The sequence below is a fragment of the Pleurodeles waltl genome, chromosome 5, assembly GCF_031143425.1.
Source record: "Pleurodeles waltl isolate 20211129_DDA chromosome 5, aPleWal1.hap1.20221129, whole genome shotgun sequence".
Taxonomy (NCBI): domain Eukaryota; kingdom Metazoa; phylum Chordata; class Amphibia; order Caudata; family Salamandridae; genus Pleurodeles; species Pleurodeles waltl.
In genome coordinates, this window is record NC_090444.1 from 492,787,699 (window position 1) to 492,814,877 (window position 27,179).

A 27,179-nucleotide genomic window follows, 5' to 3' on the forward strand; every position below is an offset into this window, starting at 1 on the left:
TATGAATGAGATCTCCCGCAACAGGACTTCTCTTATACCCTTGTTCCAAAAGCATACCTTCACTAAAAATATTTACTAATGTGACTGTATTCATATGCCAGATTATGGATAGCCAAAATTTACCTCTGTTTTTGCTCTTCTCCATCAAGCAGCAGCAGTTCCTCCATAGGAGCGGAGTAGTGTCGCCACCCCCTCCCATTCTGCTGCCGAAAGAGTGAAAAATAAAATGGTAATAAAATAAATGTTGTTACCATTTTATTTTTCACTCTCTGCCGAACAGATAGTTGGGGTGGGCCAGTGCATCACTGCTGTTGATTGCAGCAATGAGGAGTGGGCACTTCAGTTTGAAGTGCACATGTAGGTTTGGCCAGCTATCTTACTATGGCCAGCCTGACATGCGCAATTCAAAACTCTCAATTCAGCTGTCTTAGCTGGGTTGGAGAGCAGGCACAGGTCTCCAGTGCTTTTCTAAGCACTGAGGCAGCCTGCTCGAGCCAATCCAGATGCTTCACACATGCTGCTTAACATTGTTAACAGCGTGAGAGCAACGTCTGGATTGGGTAAGGTAGTTTGCTGTGTGACATCACCTCTCGCTTGGAGGAGTATGTAGCCAGGAACTGGAAAGCATTGGGGAAGTGCTGCAGAATAAGGTAAGTAAAATGTTTATTTTTTCTTTCTTAGATACTAATTTTAACATATGTTTTAATCGCCACTGCCATTAAGCATTACGTTTTCCCTTTTAGGATAGAGAAACTTCAACCAGGTGGAGTATTCCGGTCAAGGCATTAGTATTTATGTGGACACTATAAAACAGCTTCTGATTTTGGTGCATGTAACGCCACTATTAACCCCTTACTTCTGACATCAACTGTTCTGTCCTCTGCAATAGCATACAGCCAGCTGGGCTGAAACATATGCACTGTGATGTGTGGCCTTTGCTAAGTCAGGCAGTGGGTTGCATAGTTATGGTGACTAGCTGTTGTCCCTCTTTTCCACCTTTTTTCCACTTATATTTTTTTCTAGCAGGACATATTGCAGAAGGCATCCGTAGCATTTTCCCAGAGCTCGGGTTTGACAACCTGTGGAAAGTGTTTCCTCATTTTTGCTACTGAGGAGGAGATGAAGGATGTCATTGCACCTCAAAGGACCACATCATTCTCCTCATCTTCTCTGGATTCTCCTTCCTCTATATCATGCTTCCTCAGATGAAGACCTTGCTACAGATTCAGATGGCAATATATGCTGTTCTTAATAATTGGTTCATGAGTAATTGGAAAGAAGGAACTACTTCTAAATGCCTTTGCTTCTGATCAAATAAATGTCAAAGAAGAGGCAAAGTCTGAGCTTTCTCAAGGTTGGCTGCGTGATACCACATTGTCCAACATGGCTGTCAGACAGGTACCTCTGGATCAATCAAACCTGGGAATTTGGTTCATAAGAGGGTAGAAGGCAGAATACAGCCTTAATAAGACCTATAATGCTGTGAATCTGTGTCAGAATTACGTTTTCTGGTTGTCAGAGTATGCACCCTGTATAAGCAGGAACTACTACTTCTAGTCCGAATGAATCATATGTACACAAACTATATCTAAACAATTCCTAGAGGAGCATTTGTAAGTGATTTTAAGTGAGATATTTTCTAAAAGTGGCATTTTTCAAATAGTAATATTATATCTGACTTTACCAGTAAAGAGGATTTATCATTGCCATTTCATGATATGAAACATGATGCAGCTACTCCTTATTCATCAGGATTATAGCATAAAAGTATATAAAGGAATTCTCAATGCTGGCCTTTGGGAGGAGAAGGCCTCACAGTAGTGAAAACAACTTTGGGAGTTTTTCACTATCAGGACATGTAAAACTTAAAAGTATTTGTCTTTCCTTTTAGTTACAAGACACCCTGCCCTAAGAGCTACCTAGTGCCTACCTTAGGGGTGACGTCTATGTAATAAAAGGGGAATTTAAGGCTTGGAAATGGGTTTCAAATGCCAAGTCGAAGTAGCAGTGAAACGGCACACGCAGACTCTTTGCACTGTGTACGCTGCTTATCTCAACTTTTAATGGGGGTCAACAATGTCAGCTGAGGAGCTGGGGTAAAACACACATTGATGTGTGGCCCATTGACAAAAAAGACACATTTCGCAGAATGGAAGCAGCTTGTGCACAGCAGGTACATGCAGACAGTGCTGAGCAGCACACAGTGCCAGGACTCCACTGTCTCAATGTTGGGCTATGAATAAAGAGTCAGAGTGTATTTCAAGAGCACACACTTCCAAGTCTGAATTTGTAAACCCTGTGAAGAATAGTTTATTTTTTTTTAAAGTGTTTAAAATTACAAACAAACATGAAGAATGAAAGGTGTGTGACTGAATGGAGGCACCAAGAATAAGGTGTTTTTGCCATCAAATTAGATGATGAGACTCCATTTTAAATTAGTAACATACGCTTTACACACTGAGTGTCGTGATATTTTCTTACGATTTTGATAACACTCAATTTGCAGTATTGGAGCTTGGGCGTGGAGCACATCTATCCTGAAGGAGGAACTGGCCTTCGCCTTCTGACTGCCTCCCCTAAATAAACAATCAGTGAATTTGCTGATCTATTATGAGCCTCATGATCAAAGCCAATGCTGGGCCAATTAAACTTATTTTTAATGCCTAAAACAATCACAGAAAACATCCCACATTTTGACCCAAGTAATGCTAAATTACCTGGAATACCCTTCCACCCCTGCACAGCCTCAGGGGGATTATGATACAACCATGAAAGTGAACAAATGAATGGTTTCTGTATCTGTCAGAACAAGGCTTTCACATAAAGGGCAGACAGCTTCCTAAGAGAAGTCTGTCCTCTGAAGTGTTCAGGTGCAGCCTTCATACTGTTGTCTATGAGGTTTCCTCACGAACTGCCACATGAAGTGCGATTGCCACTGGCAATGCCAATTTGCAACCCCCCGGTAAGCAAAGCTGACATCCATTGCTGGAACCAAGGCAAGAGCAGCAGGCTCAATGATAATGCTCTTCTATGCCCTCTTCACCTTCTCCTCTGAGTGACTTTCTAACATAAACTTTTAGGAAAGGTAACAGGGCAGCTCACATTCAGCAACAGTTAAGGCAATTCTACTGGGAAAACTCAGATGTTAGAAGCAAGGTTCAGAGTCTCTTCCTTATAAAACCAGAGCCACATCCCTCCATTACCTTGAGAATTCTAGCATGAAAATATGCAATTAATAAGAATGACTCATAACCATTTAATCCATGGTTCTCCGTGGGCTTCCAGCTGCATAGATCACCCTTTGATGTTCAACGTCCCTGGTTGATCCTCACATTCTGGTGATTAGTGGAGCGATCTTGCAGACACTGCACAGCCATAACAGGGACTCCAAGTCCAACTCCATACTTGTGTGCGACCCTTCTCAAATCAGTGCAACAATGGAGGATCGGTCTCCACAGGGCCTTTACATCAGATATTCCTGGTTTGTGATATCTGCTCTTAACGGTGGGCAGGCAAATATAGTTCAGGATTTGTTAGTGCACTGCTGCTGAATTATTGATTCTGTCAGTGGAATTCATCAGTAATTCTGCATTAAAAGAACAATTCAAAATTGCTACATTCCTACAATACTGCTGGTGGAACTACAAATTTTGCCCACCTGTACAATTTATTAGATTTAAAAAAAAAACTTCCCATATTAGCCTATGGAGCTAATGTACAGCAATGGGGAACATTGAAATTGTCATTTTTTCCCTCACCAGGGCTGCTGGAAAGTGGTTTATTAGTAAGAGTAGGTAGGTGCCAACACTTAGTAATAAGGTCAGAAAACACAAATAAGGTCCAGGCAAGGTCTCAATAGATCAATTGTTGCTCAACCCTTGATAGCTTGTCTCATGAGCAGTCAGGCTTAACTCAGGAGATTGGGGTAAAAAGCACTTAAAATACCAATACTGTAAATAAGTAGGACACAACACACAATAAAAATCCATCACTAATTTATAAAACTAGGGAATCATTTTATGAATAAAATTACATCGAAACAGAGAAAATCCAATGTAGGGAATCAGAGATATGATTTTTTTAAAGATTGCAAGTAAAACTAGCACGAAGAAAAGAGCACTTAAAAGGTTTAAAATAGTTGCACTGGGCCAGGACAAAGTCAGGATTTCAGGCCCCCTGTGATGTAACACTTTTACACTTACTTCCAGAACATTTTCATGCTGCAGGAAAGTGGTCCACAGCACCAGCCAAGGGTTCAGATGCTCTGGTTACCTCTTGGGATCTGGGACTACAGCTCCCATATTGTACCTGGTCAAACCAAGTAAAATACAGGTGATTTTTTTTTAGCTGGAGCTATCCTTGTTGTTGATGTTGTAGGTGGCTCTTTTCTACGTGTTGCTGTCCAGGGAATCCACTCCGTATTCTTTAAGACAGTCAACAGTTTTGTTGTGAAGTCTTGTGAGTGCATCATGTGCAGTCCTTATGACTGCAGTCCTATCTTGTTCAGTCCAAAGGTCCACTAGAGCAGTCCTTCTTTTGGTTCTTTAAGCAGTCCATAACACCAGCAAAGTTTACAGAAGCTCTGAGTTGCTCCGTAAAGAGTTGGGACTACAATTCCCACAATCTACTTTGTCAAATTCTTAACTGGTCGGCTGGGGTTTTCTTTCAGGAACTGAGGCAGGTGGCTTTTGGTAACTCCTTTATACCTGTTGCTTACAAGGAATCCACTCCTGAATCCATTTAAGCCAGGCTTTTGTGAAGCCCAGATTATGCAGTGGATGCAGGCCTTGTGAGTGCTGTCTGTCTTGGTGCAGACCTGGGGTTCAGCTAGGCAATCCTTCTTCTTTTTGATGTTCATATGCAGAGGTCTGAGTTGCTGCACAGCTCTTCCCCTTTTATCCAGATTTCAGGACTGGCAAGCAGGGAAACACCCCTGACCACTGGGGTGCAGAGGGCTCACTTCTGTGATGACAACTTCCTGCAAAGTGTGGCAAATTTCAATGCCAGAAAGCACTGTTCCTCAAAAATTCAAGATGGAGAAAATCTCTCCTAGATGTTCATGTTTTGCTAAGCCCACCAACAGGCTTGGCAAATGTTCCCCTACACTCCACTTCCAGCCTCTCTCCTAATCTAATTAACAGAGGATACCATCTGGCTGGGGTTGCCAGAAGCTTGCCAATCAGGAAAGGTTACTACAGGGCTAATTTTAGGTAACTTTTAGACCTGGGTAGAGTTCACAGAGTTCAGCTCCACAGAATTTATTAGAGTTTACTAAAACTCTGTAGAATTCCACTAAGGCAGAGTTCAGGCTGCAGGACTGTGCTGTAGGCAGTGAAAGCTGGTGTTTCAGTCCTTGTTTGTGCACAATTGTACACAAAAAAACAAAAAAAAGAAAGCAAATAGAAGTGAAGACTTATCTGGGTCCTTATCGTCCTTCCCCCAGCCGGGCCACGCTTCCCTCTGCCTCAGCTCCATTGCTGGCAGAGGGTGGCCTGGCCCTCCTAATCCATCGCTGGGGCACAATACAGTCCAATTATGGGCTATACAGCTCAAGCGCATACTGTCTGTGCTTGCACTGTGTAGCTCATAACTGGGCTGCAGTGTGCACCAGGTGAGGTCTGCTCTACTGGCAGGGCTAGCAGAGCTTTTGGTGAACTCTGAGAGGAGTGCAGAGTGCCAAAATCTCTGTTAACTCTTCCAGTGGAGCTGAGTGGAGCTGCCTGCCACCCCTTGTAACTTTAGGAAAGAGTTCCAAAATCCTTTAGATGTAATAGTTATAATAAATCTAACATGGGCAAGTTGTTGGATTTATTCTAACTATTATTTTGACCCATTAAATCAAATGTTTAGTTCACTGGTGTCAAAAGTAACACTTTATTAGTGTTAAATAATGCCTTCCTATGTTATCCTATGGAGCTAATACACTGCAATGGGGAAAACAATATTGGCAGTTGTTCCTCACTAGGGCTTATCAAACAACATTTATAATGTCCCTGCTTATGATTACACTGCACACCCTATCCTTGGGGCACCTTAGTGGTGACATATGTAAAATTAAGCTAGTTTAAGACTTTGGAAGTACTTTCAATTTCAAAGTAGAATTTGTACAACATTCTATTTTAAAAGCAGCTTGCAAGGCAAGATTGGCTTAAAAAATGACACCAGGCATCACAGCAGTGCACACTTGATGCAATAAATTTAGGGGGCCTCTAAAACCACATGCGGTACCATATACCAGGGGCTTACAGTTAGGTTGTCAGTACTAATTGCAATTATACCTAATTACCATCTACCTTTTTAAACAGAGCATTTGTCCTGGGCCTGGTTTGCAGAGCCAAGGGCACAATCAGAGAAAGAAAATATCAGTATCAGTCAAACATGGATGCAAAAAGTGAGGTGCTCATCTGCAAACAGCCCAGGTTTCTCACCCCTCCAGCCAACAAGTCCAAGAGACTTACCCAACCCTGGGAATGTTTTCCTGGCATGTCAGGTGAGGAAGGCAGTGAAGAAAACCTTCTGTATTGTTGCAGTGCCTTCTCTGCCTTACATTCACTTGCTAAGGTCACTCCTTTTGGGCTATTGACCCATCTCAAGAGTAACAGGACCCATTTTACATTGAAACTTCTCTGTAGGGGTGTCTTTTTCCTCTGCCTTTACTTTAGGTAGTGAGATGCCCAACTCTATTATTCCTAACTTGGCTAGTGTGACACCTAGTTTCCCCACAGAGCTCACCCAACCTTTGAGTAACCCCACCATGACCATTAAGGTCAGCGGGCCTAACTTGATTTTGGTTATGGTGTTGGTTTCCGTTGCCAAGTACAGTGCTGCCAAGAAGGCCAGCACCCAGTAGAAGCTTATGACAGCTGTCAGAATCCAGAACCATATCCTAAGCTTTCTACTGGCATGTGGGTGATCTCCTTTAGGAGCAACTGTGGGTTCTTGGAACCTCTTTTGCTGTGTAGAGTGGGGGCTACCACATCCTGTGGCAGACACCCTTTTTCCACCCTCCCTTCTGTCAGTGCAGGGGTGACAACCTGCTCCTGAAGAGCTGCCTGACTTCTGAGAACTTCCTTGTGGTCAGTTGAAACCTTACCAGTGCCAACTCTGGGCTTCCCTCTTACTTGGGAAGAAGGCCCTTGGCTCACTAGACCACTCTTTAAGAGTGGCTTACCTTTGGGGCATGGTCTTGCCACGCACAGAGATGGGAGCCGGATCCCAGAGCCCTGAGAGGCGGCAGGCCCTGGACAGGGGCACGGGTGCCCGGAGAGCCGTGTGGCTCCTTAACTGAGCCCCAGGAGACCTTCAGAGAGCCGCACCCAACCAGGGACGTGAACAGGGCATTTTCCAAACTGTACGCAGCTCACTGCCAGAAAAGGGCAGCCGGGGCATAGCCGGGAGTCTGTTACAGCAGCCTCACATACCCGGGAAGTGGAGCTCACGGAGTACTTACTTAAGACAGGCCACTGGATCAGATCCCCGCTGCCACCTCCACTGCCATTTAAGCTGCTCCAATGAGGGTCCCTCCACCTCTCTCTTTTCCGGAGAACCTTCCTGGCTCCATTCATCTATGACCTGTGGGTATTTGTTTTAACCTGTAGCCACTCAGGGAGGATTTGGCTGTGACAGAGGAACAACATTGGCGTGACGTGGATGTGGCACTCAACACGTCTTTGAAGGTGACATATTAGTGTTGTTCCAGGGATATCTGGGTGATCGCCCCCTCCCTCCCCTCGGCTCTGTCTACCCCCACCCAACAATACAGAACAACCCAGGCTTGCCCTCATCTAGGGAGAGCCGGGAGGGAGAGATTGTTAGGCATCCCCCAAGAGCTTTCCCTGCAAGCTCGCCCCTGGATCAATAGGGGGACCTGTCTCCTCCACCCCCAACTAGGTCAGAACCCTCCCCACCATGCTTGGAGATGTGAGCTTGGAGCTGGGGACAAGGAACTGACCTACTGCGATGTGCCTCACCTTGCCTCATTGTGAGTAGCCTCCAGTGTTCTTCTTCTGCTTACCCTTTCAAGGTTGTACACTCATTGCCTAACATTCTGTGGGCCGTTACGCCAAAGGACTACCACGGGAACCCTAGTCAGACTACCCCAAACTGCGATTGCTCAAAGATACCACTGTTCACCGGCTCCAGCTATCTTCCTCTCCACACGATACCATTAGCGAGACTCGGAGATATGGTGAGAACAACCTGGCGGAGGGAATCAGAAGAGGGTGGAGCCCGCAGGTGAGGACTCTCTGTGACCCGGAGTCTATGGATGCCCTACGATGCCTGCACACTCCCCCTCACCTATACTCTGTTTCTTCTAAGATGATGACAGCCATGAAGTACCCAGTGTGGCCCTCTGAACTGTCCATTAATCTTGACCAATCTCCTTTGGGGACTGCTTCAAGCATGCAATCCAGGGGCGAAGCCTTAGGGACCCAATCCTACAGTACCAACATGAGGAGTGTGTCAAAGAGATGACCAGCGGCAAAGCAGCAGGTAAATCCTCTGGCAAACCAGTGAGACAACTGAAGCCCTCCACCATACACACCCTATGTCCTCTACCAAGGGACTTTAACCCTCAGACCTGCTCCACGCCACTGCCAATCCAGCTCAGGAAGAAACAATGGACCGCATACTTCAAGAAATTACATTAGTTGGGCGCAGACTTGAGGGCATGGAGTCTGCTATATTCTCGCTGGCCGCGGGGATGAAATCCATACGATTAGACATTGCGGGTTTCCAGACTAGGGTGTCGGGGTTGGAACAACAGGTAGAGACAGTGGGGGACCATCTCAACACCACTCCGGACCGCAACCAAGAACATTTGTAGCTCTGCAGTAAACTCATTGATTTGGAGGACAGGAGCCGCAGACACAAAGGGGGTTATTACAACTTTGGAGGAGGTGTTAATCCGTCCCAAAAGTGACGGTAAAGTGACGGATATACCACCAGCCGTATTACGAGTCCATTATATCCTATGTAACTCGTAATACGGCTGGTGGTATATCCGTCACATTTGGGACGGATTAACACCTCCTCCAAAGTTTTAATAACCCCCAAAGTCTGTTTTTTTGGATTCCTGGAATAAATAGAAGGGACAGACATACAGACCTTCTTGCGGACAACCCCCACACAGTGACGGGCTCAACTTTAGACCCTCCATTGGAGTTTCTAAGGTTACGCCGACTGGGCATAAAACAACCTGATGGAGCATCCAGACCCCATCCAATCATTGCCTGTCTCATGCTCCACGGGCAGGTCTGTCAATTACTCCTCATGGCTCGATCTAACGGACCATTCCGAATAGGAGAATAGGAGGTCCGTATCACAGCGGACATCTCGAAGGAAACAAACGATTGTCAAAAAGCATTCCTGTCTCTCAGACCCCGACTATGCCAACTGGATGTGAAATATGGTCTGTTTGACCTGGTGCAGATGTGGATCACCAAAAGCGGAACTTCCAAGGACTTTTATGAACCAGAGGACTTATGGCTCTTCCTTGACACCCTATCTCTACAAGTAATGGCTACAACTCCTATGATTCGGCTTTCAGGGCAGACTGCTTGTGCTCAAAGCACAGCACCTCCTCCAGCCATCTTGGAGGTAGGACCCTGTCACGATAATGATCCTCACCTCCGAGGCAGGGATCCAGAGAAACTTGCAAGGGTCCATGTTGATAGAGCTCAAATACTACAGGTGGTGGTGCACCATACTCAGATGTTGTACAGGGACAAATCTCACTCCCCTTTGAAACCATTTCCTGCCCCCCACCTGACAGCACAGCGATGGCATGGAACATTTGATGCCCATGAGGTTTGATCGAGCTGTGGAACTATCACTCCAGTATTGGAGGACAAATGAGTATCTTGCTCCATTGTGTTAATTGTTAATTACGACACCTAGTTGTGAGTGTATTTAGATTATAGTTCAGATTTACTAGTCAGTCAAGATACATCTTGCTTTATATTCAGGTCTATAGCACTTTTTTTTCTCAGGATTCTGACCTCTACGTTCCTCCTACTCCCCACCTTCTACTCTTCCTCTATTTACTTTCTTTGCCCCGTTGGCGTATCAGAGTCCAGCTAGAACAACTGCAGGAACATGTGATATGTTGAATGTAACACGTAGCATATAAGATACAGGATGTTGTGTATAATTCTCCAGCCAAGCTGAATAAGATCATTACTGAGGCCTAAGCCCCCTTTTATTGTTTTTTCATGTTTAAACTGATGTTGGAACTGGGCTGCTTAGGCACCCCAGATTCTGTGATTGTAAGCCAATATTGTTTATGACCAGGCTCACCCAGCACTGACGGACAAATGAGTGCTTTGCTGCATTGTGTTAATTGTCATTTACGACATCCTAGCCATGATGTATTTAGATTAAAGTTCAGATTTACTAGTTAGTCAAGATATATCTAGCTCTGAATTCAGGTCTATAGTGTTGTTTTCTCCCAGGATTTTGACCTCTACGCCCCTCATTCTCCACCCTCCTACTCTTCCACTAGTTACCTTCTTATCGCCCCGTTGGCGTACCAGGGTCCAGCTAGAACAGCTGCAGGAACATGTGATTTGTGGAATGTGACGCGTAGCATGTAAAATACAGGATACAGTGTATACTTATCTAGCCAAGCCAAATAAGGTTATTAATGGGGCCTAAGCCCATAATGTCTTATTTCAAAAATTCCACAATGTATCTTTCTTATTGTTTTTTCATGTTCAAACTGATGTTGGAGACAGGCTGATTAGGCACCCTGGATTCTGCGATTGTAAGCCGATACAGTTTATGACCAGGATAGTAGCATAGGTTCCCTTATCCCATACCCGCCCCATACCAAATGCTCTTATGCAGTGCTATCTCGTGCCCACACCCTGTCCCTGCTAAGAAAATAGGCAGTACTGGAGGAGCATCTCTGGGCGGGCCCCCCCTTTTTTCAAATCTCAAATCTTCCCTACTTTGGGACTCTCTCCCGTGACTGTGGGGCTTACATACTTACACACTCACATATTCACTTGCATACACTAAATCCTGAACTAAGATTACAAGTATTCTACACCAGCGGCTCGCTATGCAGAACAAAGTATTTCCTCTGAGAGAGGGTGTTACACCCTCTCCCTTTGGAAATAGGTGTTAAGGGCCTGAGAGGAGTAGCCTCTCCTGACCTCTTGGAATGCTTTGAAGGGCACAGATGGTGCCCTCCTTTCATAAACCACTCTACACCGGTTCAGGGATCCCCCAGCCCCTGCTCTGGCTCAAAACTGGACAAAGGAATGGAGAGTGACCACTCCCCTGTCCATTACCACACTAGGGGTGGCGGCCAAAGCTCCTCCAGTGTGTCCCAGACCTCTGCCATCTTGAATGCAGAGGTGTGAGGGCACAGTGGAGGCCTCTGAGTGGGCAGTGCCAGCAGGTGATGTCAGAGACCCCTCCTGATAGGTGCTTACCTGACTAGGTGACCAATCCTCCTCTGTGGGCTATTTAGGGTCTCTCCTGTGTGCTTCTCTTCAGGTAACAAATGCAAGAGCTCACCACAGTTCCTCTGCATCTCCCTCTTTGACTTCTGCCAAGGATTGACCGCTGACTGCTCCAGGACGCCTGCAAAACTTCAACAAAGAAGCAAGAAGACTACCAGCGACATTGTAGCACCCAATGCTGCCGGCTTTCTCAACTGTTTCCTGGTGGTGCATGCTCTGGGGGCTGTCTGCCTTCACCCTGCACTGGAAGCCAAGAAGAAATCTCCCATGGGTTGACGGAATCTTCCCCCTTCTAATGCAGGCACCAAACTTCTGCTTCACTGGTCCTGTGGGTCCCCTCTCATCATGACGAGTGTGATGCCTGCTTCTGCGTGGGCTCTCTGTGTTGCTGGGCGCCCCCTCTGTCTCCTCTTCCAAGAGGTGACCTCCTGGCCCTTCCTGGGCCCAGGCAGCACCCTTTTTCTTCAACTGTGACCTTTGCAGCTAACAAGGCTTTTTTATGGTCTTTCTGCGTGGAAACAACTCTGCATCCTCCAGCACGCTGTTGGACATCTTCTGTGCAAAGGAGAAGTTCCTGACATCTTCCGTTGTTGCAGAATCTTCAGCTTCTTCCACTTAGAGGCAGCCATTTTGCACCTTTATCCGGGTTTAGTGGGATCCTGCCCTCCTGGACACTTTCGTGACTCTTGGACTTGGTCCCCTTCCTTTGCAGGTCCTCAGGTCCAGGAATCCATCTTCAGTGCTTTGCAGTGTGGTGTAGTCTTTGCAGAATCTCCTACCACGACTTTAGTTTGCTTTTGGGGAAGCAGGGTCAATTTAGTCCTACTTTTCAGGGTCTTGGGTTGGGGTATCTTGGACTCCCTTAGTGTTTTCTAACACTCCCAGTGACCCTCTACACACTACACTAGGCCTTGGGTCCCTAAGTGGTTTGCATTCCACTTTCTTAGTATATGGTTTGTGTTGCCTCTAGGCCTATTGCATCCTATTGCATTCTACAGTGTTTGCACTACCTTTCTAACTGTTTACTTACCTGATTTTGGTTTGTGTGTATATTTTGTGTATGTTACTTACCTCCTAAGGGAGTATATCCTTTGAGATATTTCTGGCACATTGTCACTAAAATAAAGTACCTTTATTTTTAGTAACTCTGAGTATTGTGATTCTTATGATATAGTGCTATATGATATAAGTGGTATAGTAGGGGCTTTGCATGCCTCCTAGTTCAGCCTGAGCTGCTCTGCTATAGCTACCTCTATCAGTCTAAACTGCTATAACACTGCTAATCTACTAAAAAGGGATTACTGGACCTGGCACAAGGTGTAAGTACCATCAGGTACCCACTATAAGCAAGACCAGCCTCCTACAGGCCCACTGCACTCATCCCGTTGTGGCTGCTGTGATGCCCTCAAGCACCCATCCAGCTCTGGGTAGGGCACCGCCAGTATGCAAGCCATCAGGGGGGTCAGGTTCTGACGGGGAACCCCTACCTCATTGGGAGGCCATCCCCAGGTGAGCCTCCACAGTCTTCTGTGTCCAGCATCTCAGGTCCTCCCACCATTTCCTGCAGTGGGTGGTCTGCCCGCTGTAGACCCCCAGGGTCCGCATGTCCTTGGCGATTGCACGCCACAATCACTTCTTTTGATGGGAACTGACCTGGAGAGAGAATAAAGACAGGAGGACAGCATTACACATACAATCCAGCCTGTCACACATGGCCCACAAATCCCGTTTCCAGCTCCATTGGCACACACATCTCCCTGCGCAAACCATGTACACTACCACCAGACATACCACCCCACATATGACACGATGCCTGCACATACATCTCCATGTAACCCTCCCACATGCATCAGGGCCAAGGTGTACTCATCTGTTGGTCTGGAGGCCCATAAAGCTGACCATACTGGGGCAGGACCACATCCACCAAGCACTCCAACTCCATTGAAGTGAAGGCAGGGACCCTTTCCCCAGTCACACAGGTCATGGTAGGTTCCAGACTCAGGTCACGGCAGCACACGCAGTGTAGGTGTTATCTTGTGGAAAGTCAGGAATCAAGTGAGGTTATAGACAGAAAATGTTGGTTACGACAGTGGCAGTGTACACTGTCACCGCTGAGGCTGATCCCCACTGGCCACTGTACCCCATAGAGCCCCATATTAGCCAATGAGGAATTGAATGGCGGTGCAAGACCGCCTTTTGCCACAACACCCAATGTCGGCAGAGTTACCTCACTTCCGCCTGTCCCTAGATTCAGGACAGGCGGTCACTATTTCATGGTGGCGGACTACATACAGATCTTCCATAACTGCGTCATTTATGGAAATTGCGCATACATTGCCATTCCCACTGTCCCATCACAATAATGTTGTATGTACGCTGAGGTGGTGGTTCCATTATTCAAATTGTGACAGCCTACTCACTCTTGTGTCCCTTAGATACCTACTGCTGCGGATGAATAGGAGGAGGAGACAAACCCCTGTGTACAGACTCCTTGTGGACCTGGCTACACTGGAGGAAAGGCACATTATACTCACCTATGGACTGGACGGGCAACAATCACAGAGCTGTTTGCCCAAGTGGAGCCTGATCAGATATCAGCTATCGGTCATCCCACTGGGATCCCCCCTCTTGTGCAGGTTCTATCAGTGCTTCATTTCCTGGCAAATGGTTCTTTCCAAGTGACGGTGGGTTTGACAGCAGGAACGTCACAGCCAATGTTCTCCATCCAGGAGAATCTTATTTCCTGGCAATGTTCTTAGTCTTGGCAAGTGGCTCTGGCTTCTGTCTGGGTCGCAGGGAACATTTGCGGGGTGGTTCACCTGCTGCAGGGGGAAGGGTGCTGGGGGCATGTAGTGGGGCCTCCTGCCCACTAGCTGCAGCAGATATGGAGGGCAGGTCAATAGACTGGCTAGTGGTAGGGCCCGCTGGTGTGCTGTCGGTTCTCTCATGATGTTGGCCATGTCTGCCAGCATTCCTGCTATGGAGATCATGGTGGTGTTGAGAGCTTGAAAGTCCTCCATGAGCTCCTGATGGTGTTCCTTCTGCAGCCGCTTTTTCTCCTGCATGTTGTTAAGAATCTGGCCCATTGTGTCCTGGGATTGTTAGTAGGCCACCAGGATCGTGGTGAGTGACTCCTGGAGAGTCTGTTCCCTGGCCTGTCCTCCCCCGGCGCACAGCAATCCTCCCAGTGTCCCTGTTGCTCTGTGCCTCTGTCCCCGGAACGGTGTGCCCACTGCCACTGACTCCCTGATTGTCTTCGGGGGCAAGGGGTGGACTGGGGACCTTGTACAGGCAGGCACACTGCTGATTGATGTGTCCTAGGGATAGAGGTGTGGGGACACTGGGTGGGTGCTGTGGTGTTGGATACTGAAGGGGGAGGCTCTGTGGTTGACTGTGAGTGTGCTGGGGTGACTGACTGACCAGTGGTCCCTGATGGGCCAGGTAGTTCAGCCAGATCCAGAAGTCCAGAGTTACTGTCATCACTGGGGGAATCTTCTGTTGGGGGACTGGTTTGTCATGGTACCTCCTCTCCGCTGACATTGTCTGGGGCACCTCTGGGGATGTAAGTGATTTATTATGCCTCATGTCTGTGACATATTGTACATCCCTAGCTTCCCCTCTATCGTTGCTGTTGTCCTGCCACCTCTGTTTGTGTATGGTGATGGATTGTGGGATTGTTAGTTCTCCATGCTGTGCATGCTCTTGTGATGGGTGTCCATGCAGGGCTGGGAGGGCTAGGAGGCCTGTCCATGCATTGGTATAGCTTGCAGGGCTTGGCATTGGGGTTCGTCATATGTGTAGGTGCAGTGTGTGGTATGGAGTGGAGTGATGGGGGTGAGGGTGTGAAATGGCATGCAGGTATGGGGGGTGATAAGTACTAAATGTTCACTACTATTCCCATGCCTCAAGATCATCTCTAATGATATAACTACATTTTTCACAGCCCCTTGAACTGGGTGGATCAGTATAGTGGTGGGTGCTCTTAATAGCACTCTGAGCTTCCTCCCCACCTGTTAGGCCCCAGACAGCACCGTAAAGGCAAAGTGAGAGTGAACCACAACCCCCCACCATGTCTGCCTCTCTGGATGTCAAGGAAATTATCACGGATCAGAAAAAGTCCTTCCAGGCAGCACTCGACTTGAGGTCAGTGGTGGCGTCCACAGATAAGAAGACTGGCCCATATATCTTCACCTCTGAAGATGACTCTATTTAATCTGATGATACCCGCCAGGACTCAGAAGCTGCTCCCATTGGTCACCCCACAGACAAGAGACAATCTGGTTTAACTGTCTAGAAGCTCTTATTAATTCTATGCCTGTTTAAATTGACAAAGGTTATGTAACTTTTAGCTCCTTTTGCTCCCCAATGCATACATCCACAGCATCTGCAGCCAGCCACTCTCAATTCATTGACACTACCGCAGGGCGTTCAGGTTCCTTCTCCAAGTGAAGGCAGACTCACTGGCCATTTAAACTCTCAACCCTTGTAAGAAAACTAGCTCGCAATTTCCCAGCCTGATATTCTTCAGTTTTTGCTACAGAGGGTTTAACGGACACCAGCCTACTCTATGATTGAGCCACCCCTGCATTCCTATAGAGTACACCTTAAAATATGATCACTTTGGGGTTACTGCCAGTTGTGGTATGCTCCATTAGTTATTTTACCAAAGTTTCCTCCCATGTACCTGTCACCTCCCCTTTCCCCCACATATACAACCAAGGAAAAAAGCTTAATACATATCACACAGTATGGGCATGTAAAATGCCTAGGACAGTGGCACATCTCCCCCCTTTCCCACCTCACCCACTTACTCCAGCACTATTAACAAGATGTCTACTACAGATATTAGATTTCTCATCCTGAAAGTTCAAGGGATGCAAACAGATAGGAAGCGGTACACTGTCTATTCACATGTGAGACACCACTGGGCACATGTAGTTCTCCTCCAGGAGTTCCAAACAACTGCCAAGAAACTTAGGTGCAAGTGATGGCAAGGTACTCTATATGCCACCACTTACTCTGCATATGCATGAGACGCACTGATATGGGGTGGACCTAGGGTCCTCTTTCAAATACGTGGCTCTACAATAGACAGAGAGGGCAGGTATGTTCTGCAGAAGGGCCGCCTAGACGTTAGATCCATACTCATAAGAATTATTTATGCACCTAACATGGAACAGGGTCCCTTCTGGGATGCCCGTTCAGCTGACCTGGCCCTTCAAAACACAGATGCCCTGGATCCTAGGAGGAGATTATAAATGTGTGCTGGACACAACCCAAGCTAAATCTCAATCCCCATTGGCAGAACCCCCCCAGCGTACAAGCGGAACCAATCCACAGTTTTTAATTGATGCCTGGATAACGCATCACCCTAACACCAGGATTCATTCATTTCACTCAATTCCACATAACCTCTATGTCGGCCTCTATCATTTTCTTTATTCAAACTCCATCATTCCCCCTGTGTGGTCCTCCGACTACCAGCGCTGACTGGTGTCAGACCATGGGCCCCCAACATGAACATGGGATCTTCCCCATGACACACTGGAGGATCGGTCTTCCAGACATCACAGGGGATGCATTTCCAGCATTTCTTCACTGGGAATCACAACACAACGACCATCAGAACTACAGATTAGGACGCGTTCAAAGTAGTCATTGGAGGCACTTGTTTGTAGGGGGTAACAAGGGTCCTTAATACCCAAGAGAGAGAAAGCATGGACGCAAGGCCTGGCCCACTGTCTTGGGAAGCAAGGCAGATTGAGACCCCTTCCATTGTCGCAACATGCACAAATGTGAAGTCAGACTATGACGCTCTCCTTGAGTGCCTTACAGTGCTTCAGCTTTACAGCCCATGTGGCCAAAGCCCACAGGGAAGGGGACAAATATGGGCACCTGGCTTGTCAGACAGGACACCTTTACCAGCCCAATCATAGTATTTTGATTAAGCTCCAGTACAGTGGTTTGTACACAGGACAAGATTTTGCAGGAGTTTCACTCCTGCGATTTGACAATATACCATAGCCCGAGTGCCTCACTGACTGCACTGCAGGTATTCCTAGCAGATGTAACACTCCCATTTATCCCTACTAGAGCAACCCTAGATGCCCCAATCACAACACAGGAGGTAATGCAAGCCATTAAGGACCACCTTCTCTACAAGACGTGTGCCAAGACTCCCAGAGATGGTTGAGGCCATGCTCAGTTCTGGACAACTCCCTCACTTCCTACGAGAATCCCTTCTGTTCTCTATTCCTAAGCCTGATCGGGACCCCACGCTTTTGGGATCCTATCAGCCCATCACCATTTTAAGTGCAGACTATAAAATCTTAGGCAACATCTGTAGGAGGCTGGCCTGGTTTGTAATGGGAATCTAAGGTACTTACACCTTATACCAGGTCCAGTTATCCCTTATTAGTGAAATGTAGTCAATGTCTACAAGCCAGGCTGTCTAGGAGCAGCTGTAGGCAACGCAGTCAAGGCATTAGGAGACATGCAAAGTTCTTGCAATACCACTGTAGTCACACAGTACTTTCACACAAGAAAGACAATACTCAGTATTACCAAAAATAAAGGTACTTTATTTTAGTGACACAAGGCCAAAAATATTTTAGAGGCAACACTCCCTTAGGACGTAAGTATTATACATAAAGTATACACTTGTAACCAAAATCAGGTAAGTAAACAGTCATAAAGTAGTGTAAATAGTGAAAATCACCATAGGTTATAATGGGTCTAGGGGGAACACAAAGCATATACTAAAATAGTGGAATGTTTCCCACCTAGGAAAGAGTAGTGTGTAGACGGAGTTGGGAGTCTAAAAAAACACCAAAGGTAAGTAAAGTACCCCACCCCAGAGCCCAGGAAAGTAGGAGTAAAGTACAGCAAGTTTCTTCAGAACACACTAGGAGTTGTGATAAAGAATTATGCATAAACCAAGCAAGACTGCAAGACACCAATGATGGATTCCTGGACCTGAAGAACTGCGGAGAAAGGAGACCAAGTCCAAGATCAGCTGAAGACAGGAACCCCAGCTAACCCGTATAAAGTTGCAAAAGTGGATTCTCCAGTTAGAAGAAAAAGTCAGAGATGCACCAAAGACAGCTGTGGGTTGCTGCTTTGTGCAAGAGATGTCCCACGTCGAATGGATGGATGCAGACTGGTTTTCATCATTGGATTCCAGCAACAAGCCTTGGCTCACGAAAAAGACGTGATTGGTGGGAAAAAGCACTGCTGGACCCAAGATAGACCTGGGGGTCTCAACTTATACTGAGGAGACAGTGGGGGCTCTCAGCACTTCAGAGAGCCCTCAGAAGACCAGGCTGCACCCACAGGAGGTCCAGGACATGGGGACAAAGGAGTTGCAAATTTTGGTTGCTGCAGCACAACACAAAGGGATCCCATGCCACCGGAGAACAACTCAGGGAGCTGAGCATTGCAGGATAGACTGCTGGGGACATGGCTATGCTGTGCACAAAGGATTCCTTGGAGAAACGCACAGAAGCCCTAGGAGCTTCAAAACATGCGGTGCACAGGGGTACTATCTGGCACGGGGAGGCACAGTCTTGCCTCCACCTAATTTGGATAGCTGGATCTTAGGACAGTCAGGGTCACTGCGGTCCACCACCTGTGTCCCAGGATCCATGCTCGTTGTCAGGAAAAGGGATCCAGCGTACCAGTTGTCATTGCTGCAGAGAGGTGCCTGCTGAAGCAGGGAAGTGACTCCTTCACTCCATGGGAGATTCCTTCGATCCTTCTGGGCAGGATGAAGACAGACAGTCCTTGGAGTGTGCATGACGTGGAAACTGTTGCAGTTGCTGGCAGGAGCTGAAGTTACTAAGTTTCAGGAGCCTTCTTGGATACTTTGTTGCAGTTTTAGAGTTCCTGGAGCATTTCTGCGGTTGATACGACGGTAGAAGGTGAAGCGGAGGTTGCAGAGAATTCCTGCTGGAGTTTTGCAAAACTGAATCTGAGGAAACACCCAGAGGAGAGACCCTAAATAGCCCTGAGAGGGGGAATGGTCACCTAACCAGGTAAGCACCTATCAGGAAGGGTCTCTGACGTCGCCAGCTGTCACTGGTCACTCAAATGCTCCCAGAGTTCCCTGACCATCCTGAAAACAAGATGGCAGAACCAAGGGACACTCTGGAGGAGTTCTGGGCACCACCCCTGGGGTAGTGATGGACAGGGGAGAGGTCACTCCCCTTTCCTCTGTCCAGTTTCATATCAGAGCAGGGACTGGGGGTCCTTGACCCGGTGAAGACTGGATTATGAAAGGAGGGTACCATCTGTGCCCTTCAAAGCATTTCCAGAGGCTCTGGGAGGATAACCCTCCCATGCCTGTAACACCTATTTCCAAAGGGAGAGGGTGTAACACCCCTCTCTTAAAGGAAATGCATTGTTCTTCCTTCCTGGGGTTTGGCTGCCCAAGCCCCAAGAGGACAGAAGCCTGTCTGTGAGTTGGCAGCAGCTGGGGTTGCAGTGGAGACCTCAAGAGGTGATTGGCATTACTGGGGGTCCATGGTGGAGCCCTCAGGGTGCATGGAATTGCCCCCCCCAATACCAGAATCAGACTGAGGGTACAATTTCTCAATCCTAGACACCTTACATGGCCATATTCGGGGTTTCCATTGTGATGCTACATATATGTATTGACCTATTTGTAGTGCACACTTATAATGGCATCCCCTCACTCACGAAGTAAGGGAAATTGGTCCTGGACAACATGGTTGTACCTCTGCTAGTGCAGGAGTGCCCTCACATACAGTAAATTTGCACCTAGCCTTCAGGGTCTGAAGGTTAGATATATAGGTGACTCATAAGTTACCTGGTCCAGTGAAAATGGCTGTGAAATAGTACTTACACTATTTCACTCAGGCTGCAATGGCAGTCCTGAAGAAGTATTTGTATGAGCTCCTTATAGGTGGTGAAAGAAATGCAGCAGCCATAAGGATCTCCTGGAACTCCAATGCCCTGGGTACCTAGGTACCATATACTAGGGACTTATAAGGGGGTCCAGTATGCCAATTTGGAGTGAAGTATGGGGTCACTAGACCACTGTGACAAATTTAGAAACAGAGAGAACATGTGCACTGGAGCTCTGATTAGCAGGACTCCAGTGACACAGTCAAGCATGCTGACAAAACAGTAAAACAGTCTGACATATAGGCCACAAACTATGAGCACCGGGTCCTGACTAGTAGGATCCCAGTGAGACAATAAAAACACACTGACAAACAGGCAGAAATTGGGGGTAACATGCCAAGGAAGATGGTACTTTCCCAATCAATCAATCAATCAATCATGGTATTTCTAAAGCGCGCTATGTACCCGTCAGGGTTTCGAGGCGCTGAGGGGGGGGGAGCGCTGCTGGATTAGCGGTCGAAGAGCCAGGTCTTGAGGAGCCTTCTGAATGTGAGGAGGTCCTGGGTCTGGCGAAGAGATGTGGGGAGAGAGTTCCAGGTCTTGGCGGCGAGGAAGGAGAAGGATCTGCCGCCGGATGTCTTGCGCTGGATTCGGGGTACGATGGCGAAGGCGAGGTTGGCGGATCGGAGTTGACGTGTTGGAGTGTAGAAGTTGAGTCTGGTGTTGAGGTAGGAGGGTCCGGTGTTGTGAAGTGCCTTGTGAGCGTGGGTCAGGAGTTTGAAGGTTATCCTCTTGTCTACCGGGAGCCAGTGGAGTTCCTTTAGGTGAGGGGAGATGTGACTTCGGCGAGGTATGTTGAGGATCAGTCGGGCGGAGGCATTTTGGATACGTTGGAGGCGTTTGATGTCTTTGGTTGGTATGCCTGTGTAGAGTGCGTTGCCGTAGTCAAGTCTGCTGCTGACGAGGGCCTGGGTCACCGTCTTTCTGGTTTCTGTTGGAATCCACTTGAAGATTCTGCGGAGCATTCGAAGGGTGTTGAAACAGGAGGAGGAGACGGCGCTGACCTGTTTGACATGGTGAGGGCGGAGTCCAGGATGAAGCCGAGGTTTCTTGCGTGGCTGGCAGGGGTGGGTGGGAGTCCGAGGACGGAGGGCCACCATGAGTTGTTCCAGGCCGAGGGAGTGCGTCCGAGGATGAGGACTTCCGTCTTGTCGGAGTTGAGTTTCAGGCGGCTGTTGTTCATCCAATCGGCGATGGATTTTAGTCCCTCGTGGAGGTTTGTTTTGGCGGTGAGCGGGTCTTTGGTCAGGGAGAGGACAAGCTGGGTATCGTCGGCGTAGGAGATGATGCTGAGGTGGTGTTGGCGGGCCAGTTGAGCGAGGGGGGCCATGTAGACGTTGAACAACGTGGGACTGAGGGAGGATCCTTGGGGGACGCCGCAGATGAGGTTGGTGGCTTTGGAGCGGAAAGGGGAGAGACGGACTCTCTGCGTTCTGTCGGAGAGGAAGGATGAGATCCAGTGGAGGGCTTAATCTTGGATGCCGGCTTCTTGGAGGCGGGTCAGTAGGGTGCGGTGGCAGACGGTGTCAAAAGCGGCTGATAGGTCGAGGAGGATGAGGGCTGAGGTTTCGCCGTTGTCCATTTGATGTCTGATGTCATCTGTGGCGGCGAGGAGGGCAGTCTCAGTGCTGTGGTTTCGTCTGAATCCGGATTGTGAGGGGTCCAGGATGGAATTGTCTTCGAGGAAGTGGGTGAGCTGAGTGTTGACGATCTTCTCGATGACTTTCGCTGGAAAAGGGAGGAGAGAGATCGGACGGAAGTTTTTGAGGTCGTTGGGGTCAGCCTTGGGTTTTTTGAGGAGGGGTTGGATTTCTGCGTGTTTCCAGCTGTCCGGGAAGGTGGCAGAAGTGAGGGATAGGTTGATGATCTTGCGGAGTTCGGGGGCGATGGTGGCGTTGGCTGAGTTGAAAACATGGTGGGGGCAGGGGTCCGTGGGGGAGCCTGAGTGGATGGTGTTCATGGTTGCTATGGTTTCTGCCTCGTCCACGTGGGTCCAGGCGGTGAGGCGGCAGTCGCGGGAGGAGACGTCAGGGGTGAGGTCTGGCGGTGGACCGGTGATGAAGCTGTCGTGGATGGTGGTGATTTTCTGGTGGAAGAAGGTGGAGAGATCGTTGCAGAGTTTCTGGGAGGGCGGGATGTCGTTGGAGTTGGCTTTCGGATTGGAGAGTTCCTTCATGATGCCGAAGAGTTCTTTGCAGTCGTGGGCGTTGTTGTTGATGCGTTCGGTGAAGTGGGCGCGCTTGGCGGTGCGGATCCGTTGGTGGTGTTCGCGGTTGGCGTTTTTGAGGGCGGCGAGGTTGTCGGGTGTGCGTTCTTGGATCCATTTCTTTTTGAGCTTCTGACAGTTGCTTTTGGAGGTGGTGAGATCGTCTGTGAACCAGGCTGGTTTTTTCTTTCCTTGGATGGTGGTGGGTTTCTTGAGAGGGGCAAGGGTGTTGGCGCAGTCGAGGATCCATTGATGGAGGTTGATGGCGGCTGTGCTCGGGTCGATTGCGTCGGGTGGAGGGTTGTTGCTGAGGGTGCTGGTCAGTTGTTCTTGGGTGACTTTGCCCCAGCGGAGGTGGGGAGGTAGCTGGATGCGGTGTTGCTCTGTGGTTTTCTTATAGGTGAAATGGACACAGTGATGGTCAGTCCAGTGGAGTTCGGAGGTGTGGTTGAAGGAAATGTGGTTGCTAGAGGTGAAGAGGGGGTCAAGGGTGTGACCGGCGATGTGGGTAGGCGTGTTGACTAGCTGTCGGAGACCGAGGTTGAGGAGGTTGGAGGTCAGTGACGCGGTGTTGACGTCGTTGGCATTTTCCAGATGGTAGTTCAGATCTCCCAGGAGGATGTAATCCGGGGAAGCGAGGGCGTGGGTGCTTGCAAGGTCGGCGATGGTGTCGATGAAGGGGGCTCCCACAACCTCACCAGCAAATACTCTCAGGTTGTTCCAGCTCTCATTTAAGTAGACCAGAATGGGATTGTCCCAGGCTGCAACACCTCCAAAAAAATGTGGTGCCTCTTCCACATTCAAGATGAAGTCCTGACTCACTTTTCGAACACTGCATGCCTCATATTAGACTTAGAGAAGACTTTCAACACACTCTCTTAGGATTATTTCTTCCAAGTGCTCACGTTTATTGGAAAATGCCTACTCACATACACTCAGCTACTCTATCGGAAACCAACATCCCAAATCTGGCTTTTCCCCTTGTTTTGTCCCCATTCCAGGTAGGTTGAGACACTCAGTAAGTATGCCTACTCTCCCCTTGGCTTTTCAACATGGTGATGCAGCCGTTGGCCATTCCACTCCTAAGGAAGGGTCATTCATGGGGCATACCTTTGGAAGATCACACGCACTCCATCTCGCTGTATGGGGATGACCTGTTTCTCTAACTTTGGGACAAGACAACAGCTCTTACCCCACTTCATGTTAGTCTGTTCAGTTTCATGAATGCTTCTGGACTGTGGGTGAACTGGTAAAAGTCGCCAATCAATTCACTCTTCCCTACTCATCCTACCCGTACCACCTACTGTGGTGCGACACAGGTTCACTGGTGCCCAGAAGCAATTCACTATCTGGGTGTTTGACTATCATATTCCGTTATATCTATATGCGGGGAACCTATGTAGGGGCATAGCAGGTGTCCTATCACAAATTACATTCTTGCAATCTCTCCAACTCACACCACTTGGTAAAATAGCCCTAGTAAACATGATTATTTCACCCAAACTGCCCTATTATTTTGCTACTCTTCCTTCCATCCCCCAAGGTCATTCCTTATGGACCTACATTCCCTCCTATGCATGCTAATATGGGACTCCAAAACCTGATGTGTGGCCCTTAAGAAATTACAGCTCCTAGTGGGCCATGGCAAATTGGGTACCTCCTCCTTTGAAGCAAATTTCCTAGCCATGAAGCTGCAGTGGCTTTCGCACTGGACTGCAGGCCAATACATGGGAGAGACCAACAACTACCCAGGAAATCTCCTGACAGTGACACTGCATAACTTCCTCTACCCAAATGTACTGCCCTCCTCTCCTTGGTCCCTACAAGTAACAGTAGCGTGCACATGTATGCTCTGAGTATATCATATATCTCATGGGAAACCATTGTGTGCACCTAACCTCTCCCTAGTAGATCTCCCCTGTTTTCCAGGTTTCTTCACCTCAGCAGACATGACTGTATGGACATCACACTCCCTGTATTCAATTGGCAATATTTACTCTGAAGGTCAACACCTCTCAGGTCTGTTCCTCAGGTCTAGGCACATCCTCAGTGCTAGCTGCACTTTATGAGGCACTCCTGATTCTGAACAAACCACTCAACCGGTTCTACAAACCACCCTTATGATGAATGCAGGCTGATACCTTGTTACCTAGCTCAGTAAGGCCATCCTTGACCTCTTAAATGTCTCTCTAGCTACACTGCAAAACAAGTGGTAAGAGGACTTTGGGAGGGCCCTAATAATAAGGAGAGAGAATTAGCACTATTGCACCCTCAGCAGGTCTCTCAATATACCCACTTCAGAATCATTCATTTTCACATGTTACATAGGACATGTCTAACCCCTGCACAGCTGATCCACTATTATCCTAGAGCACAGGCTGCCTGTCCACACTGTCACGCCCCAGGTGCAGACTTTAAACACATTCTCTGGGCATGCACTGCATTGCGTGGATTTTGGCATTCGATGCATAACACTCTACGAGACGTTACGGATCTCAAAGACTTCAGAACATGGGAAGCATGTGCTTTAGGCATCTTCAGGTGCAGAAAGAGACACAAAGTGTGTAGCCCTTTTGCAACCCTAGTGCTCCTGCTTGCTGAGTCCACCCTTACAGTACACTTGCACTTCCTTACTCCACCGCCAATGGAGGAATGGCAGGGGGCACTCCGCCCATGGCCTACATTGAACCCCCATCTCACTATAATGGGCTGCCCTACTCATGGACTTTCAACAGAAAGTGAGTAGTGACAACATGCCCCCATGAGATCCTCCACACTTGACCTGTTGCTCTCTGCAGTCCCACAGCTCATACTGAAGCCATCACCACATGTATACTTTTCTCACCTGTGCCCTTCCTCTCTCCCTATTTTTTCTCCTCCTCGAACCCTATCACACCTCTTCCATGCATCCCTGTATTTAGCACTCAATATATTGTACCACTGCATACCCTACGCACCTTCCGCTGCAGAGATTCGCTTGTAGCCAATACCTTGCCACCATAACTGTCCCGCTCCCCAGTTATATAGTTCTTTTCCCAGTTATTCATTCTCAGACACAGCGCAAATAACTTCCCTCAATTCATTGAGATATACACTAGGCCCCGATGCATGGACTCTTGGCGGCATATACTGGTCTCTCAGCATTATTGGATGCTTATGTTTTGCTTCATTTATGTTGTCCATTGTCGCAATGTATACAATTTCTTCTCACCCCCAATGCTGTATGTTTTTCCAAAACCCAATAAAAAGGCGTTTTAAAAGAAATATATCCAACCCATATGCATACATCGAAGACACCAATGATATGAACACACAACTCAAATCTGAGTTACAGTGCATGTCAGGTTGTCTGTGGCTTTGGAAAATTGAGCACTCACCCTATGAGGTATCTTAGCAGTCAATATTAGATAGTGTTTGGACAAAATAATGACTTTTTAATATTGTGATTAGTGGTGGTTGGAGTTTGCGGAGTCACGCTACGTGGAACTCTGAAAAGTGATAAAAAAAACTCTGGGGGTCATTCCAACCCTGGCGGTCGGTGTTAAACCGGCGGCTAACCCGCCAACAGGCTGGCGGTTAAAAAAATGGAATTCTGACCCTGGCGGAAACCGCCAACAGAGACCGCCACATTAACACTCCGCCCGCCACGGCGGGACAAACAAACAGCGCGGCGGTCACCGCCAACAGACAGGCGGGAGTCAATGTACCGCCCACCCTATCACAACCCACCAATCCGCCACCTTTTCTGGGGCGGTAGCCCCGCCGATAAAAACACGGCGGAAACAGACATTTCAAACGGAAAACGCTCACCTCCATACACCGCACGAGGAATCTGGACAGCATGGAACCCGAACTACACATCCTACCAGCTATTGTATTCCTGCTCCTCTACCAGGAGCACGAACGCCGGCGCAGAAGACTACGGTGAGTACTGCACCTACGACACACGGGAGGGGGGAGGAGAAAATATTACGGGCACACATACGCTACACACCCACCACCACCCTCACCCACTACAACACACACATCAATGCATAGCAATACATCACTGTTACAACCTCCAAACCCCCCGGAAGAATGCAAAGACAAAATGAAATGATCATAAACAGTTGAATATATTGTATTATTGGCATATAAAAATATCACACATTTAAAACTAATATATACATAAATATTAAAAGTCTGATACTTTTAGCAGTCATTGTCCGTGGACCACTGGGCCCAAATCACATGGGCAAGGCCCACACAGGATACCTGACACCAACGGAGAGAACACTGCAGGGGCATCAGATAGAAAAACTACAGGCACCTCAGGGGGAAGGGAAGGGGGGGCACCTCAGCCACATGAGTACACGATGCCAGATCCACGAGGGGCCTCCATGGCCACTGTCCCATCCTGGGGAGTGCAAAGCCACAGTCTCTCAAGTCCATACAGTGGGTGGTTTGCCCACTGTCCCATCCTGGGGAGTGCAAAGCCACAGTCTCTCAAGTCCATACAGTGGGTGGCTTGCCCACTGTACCATCCTGGGGAGTACAAAGCCACAGTCTCTCAAGTCCATACAGTGGGTGGCTTGCCC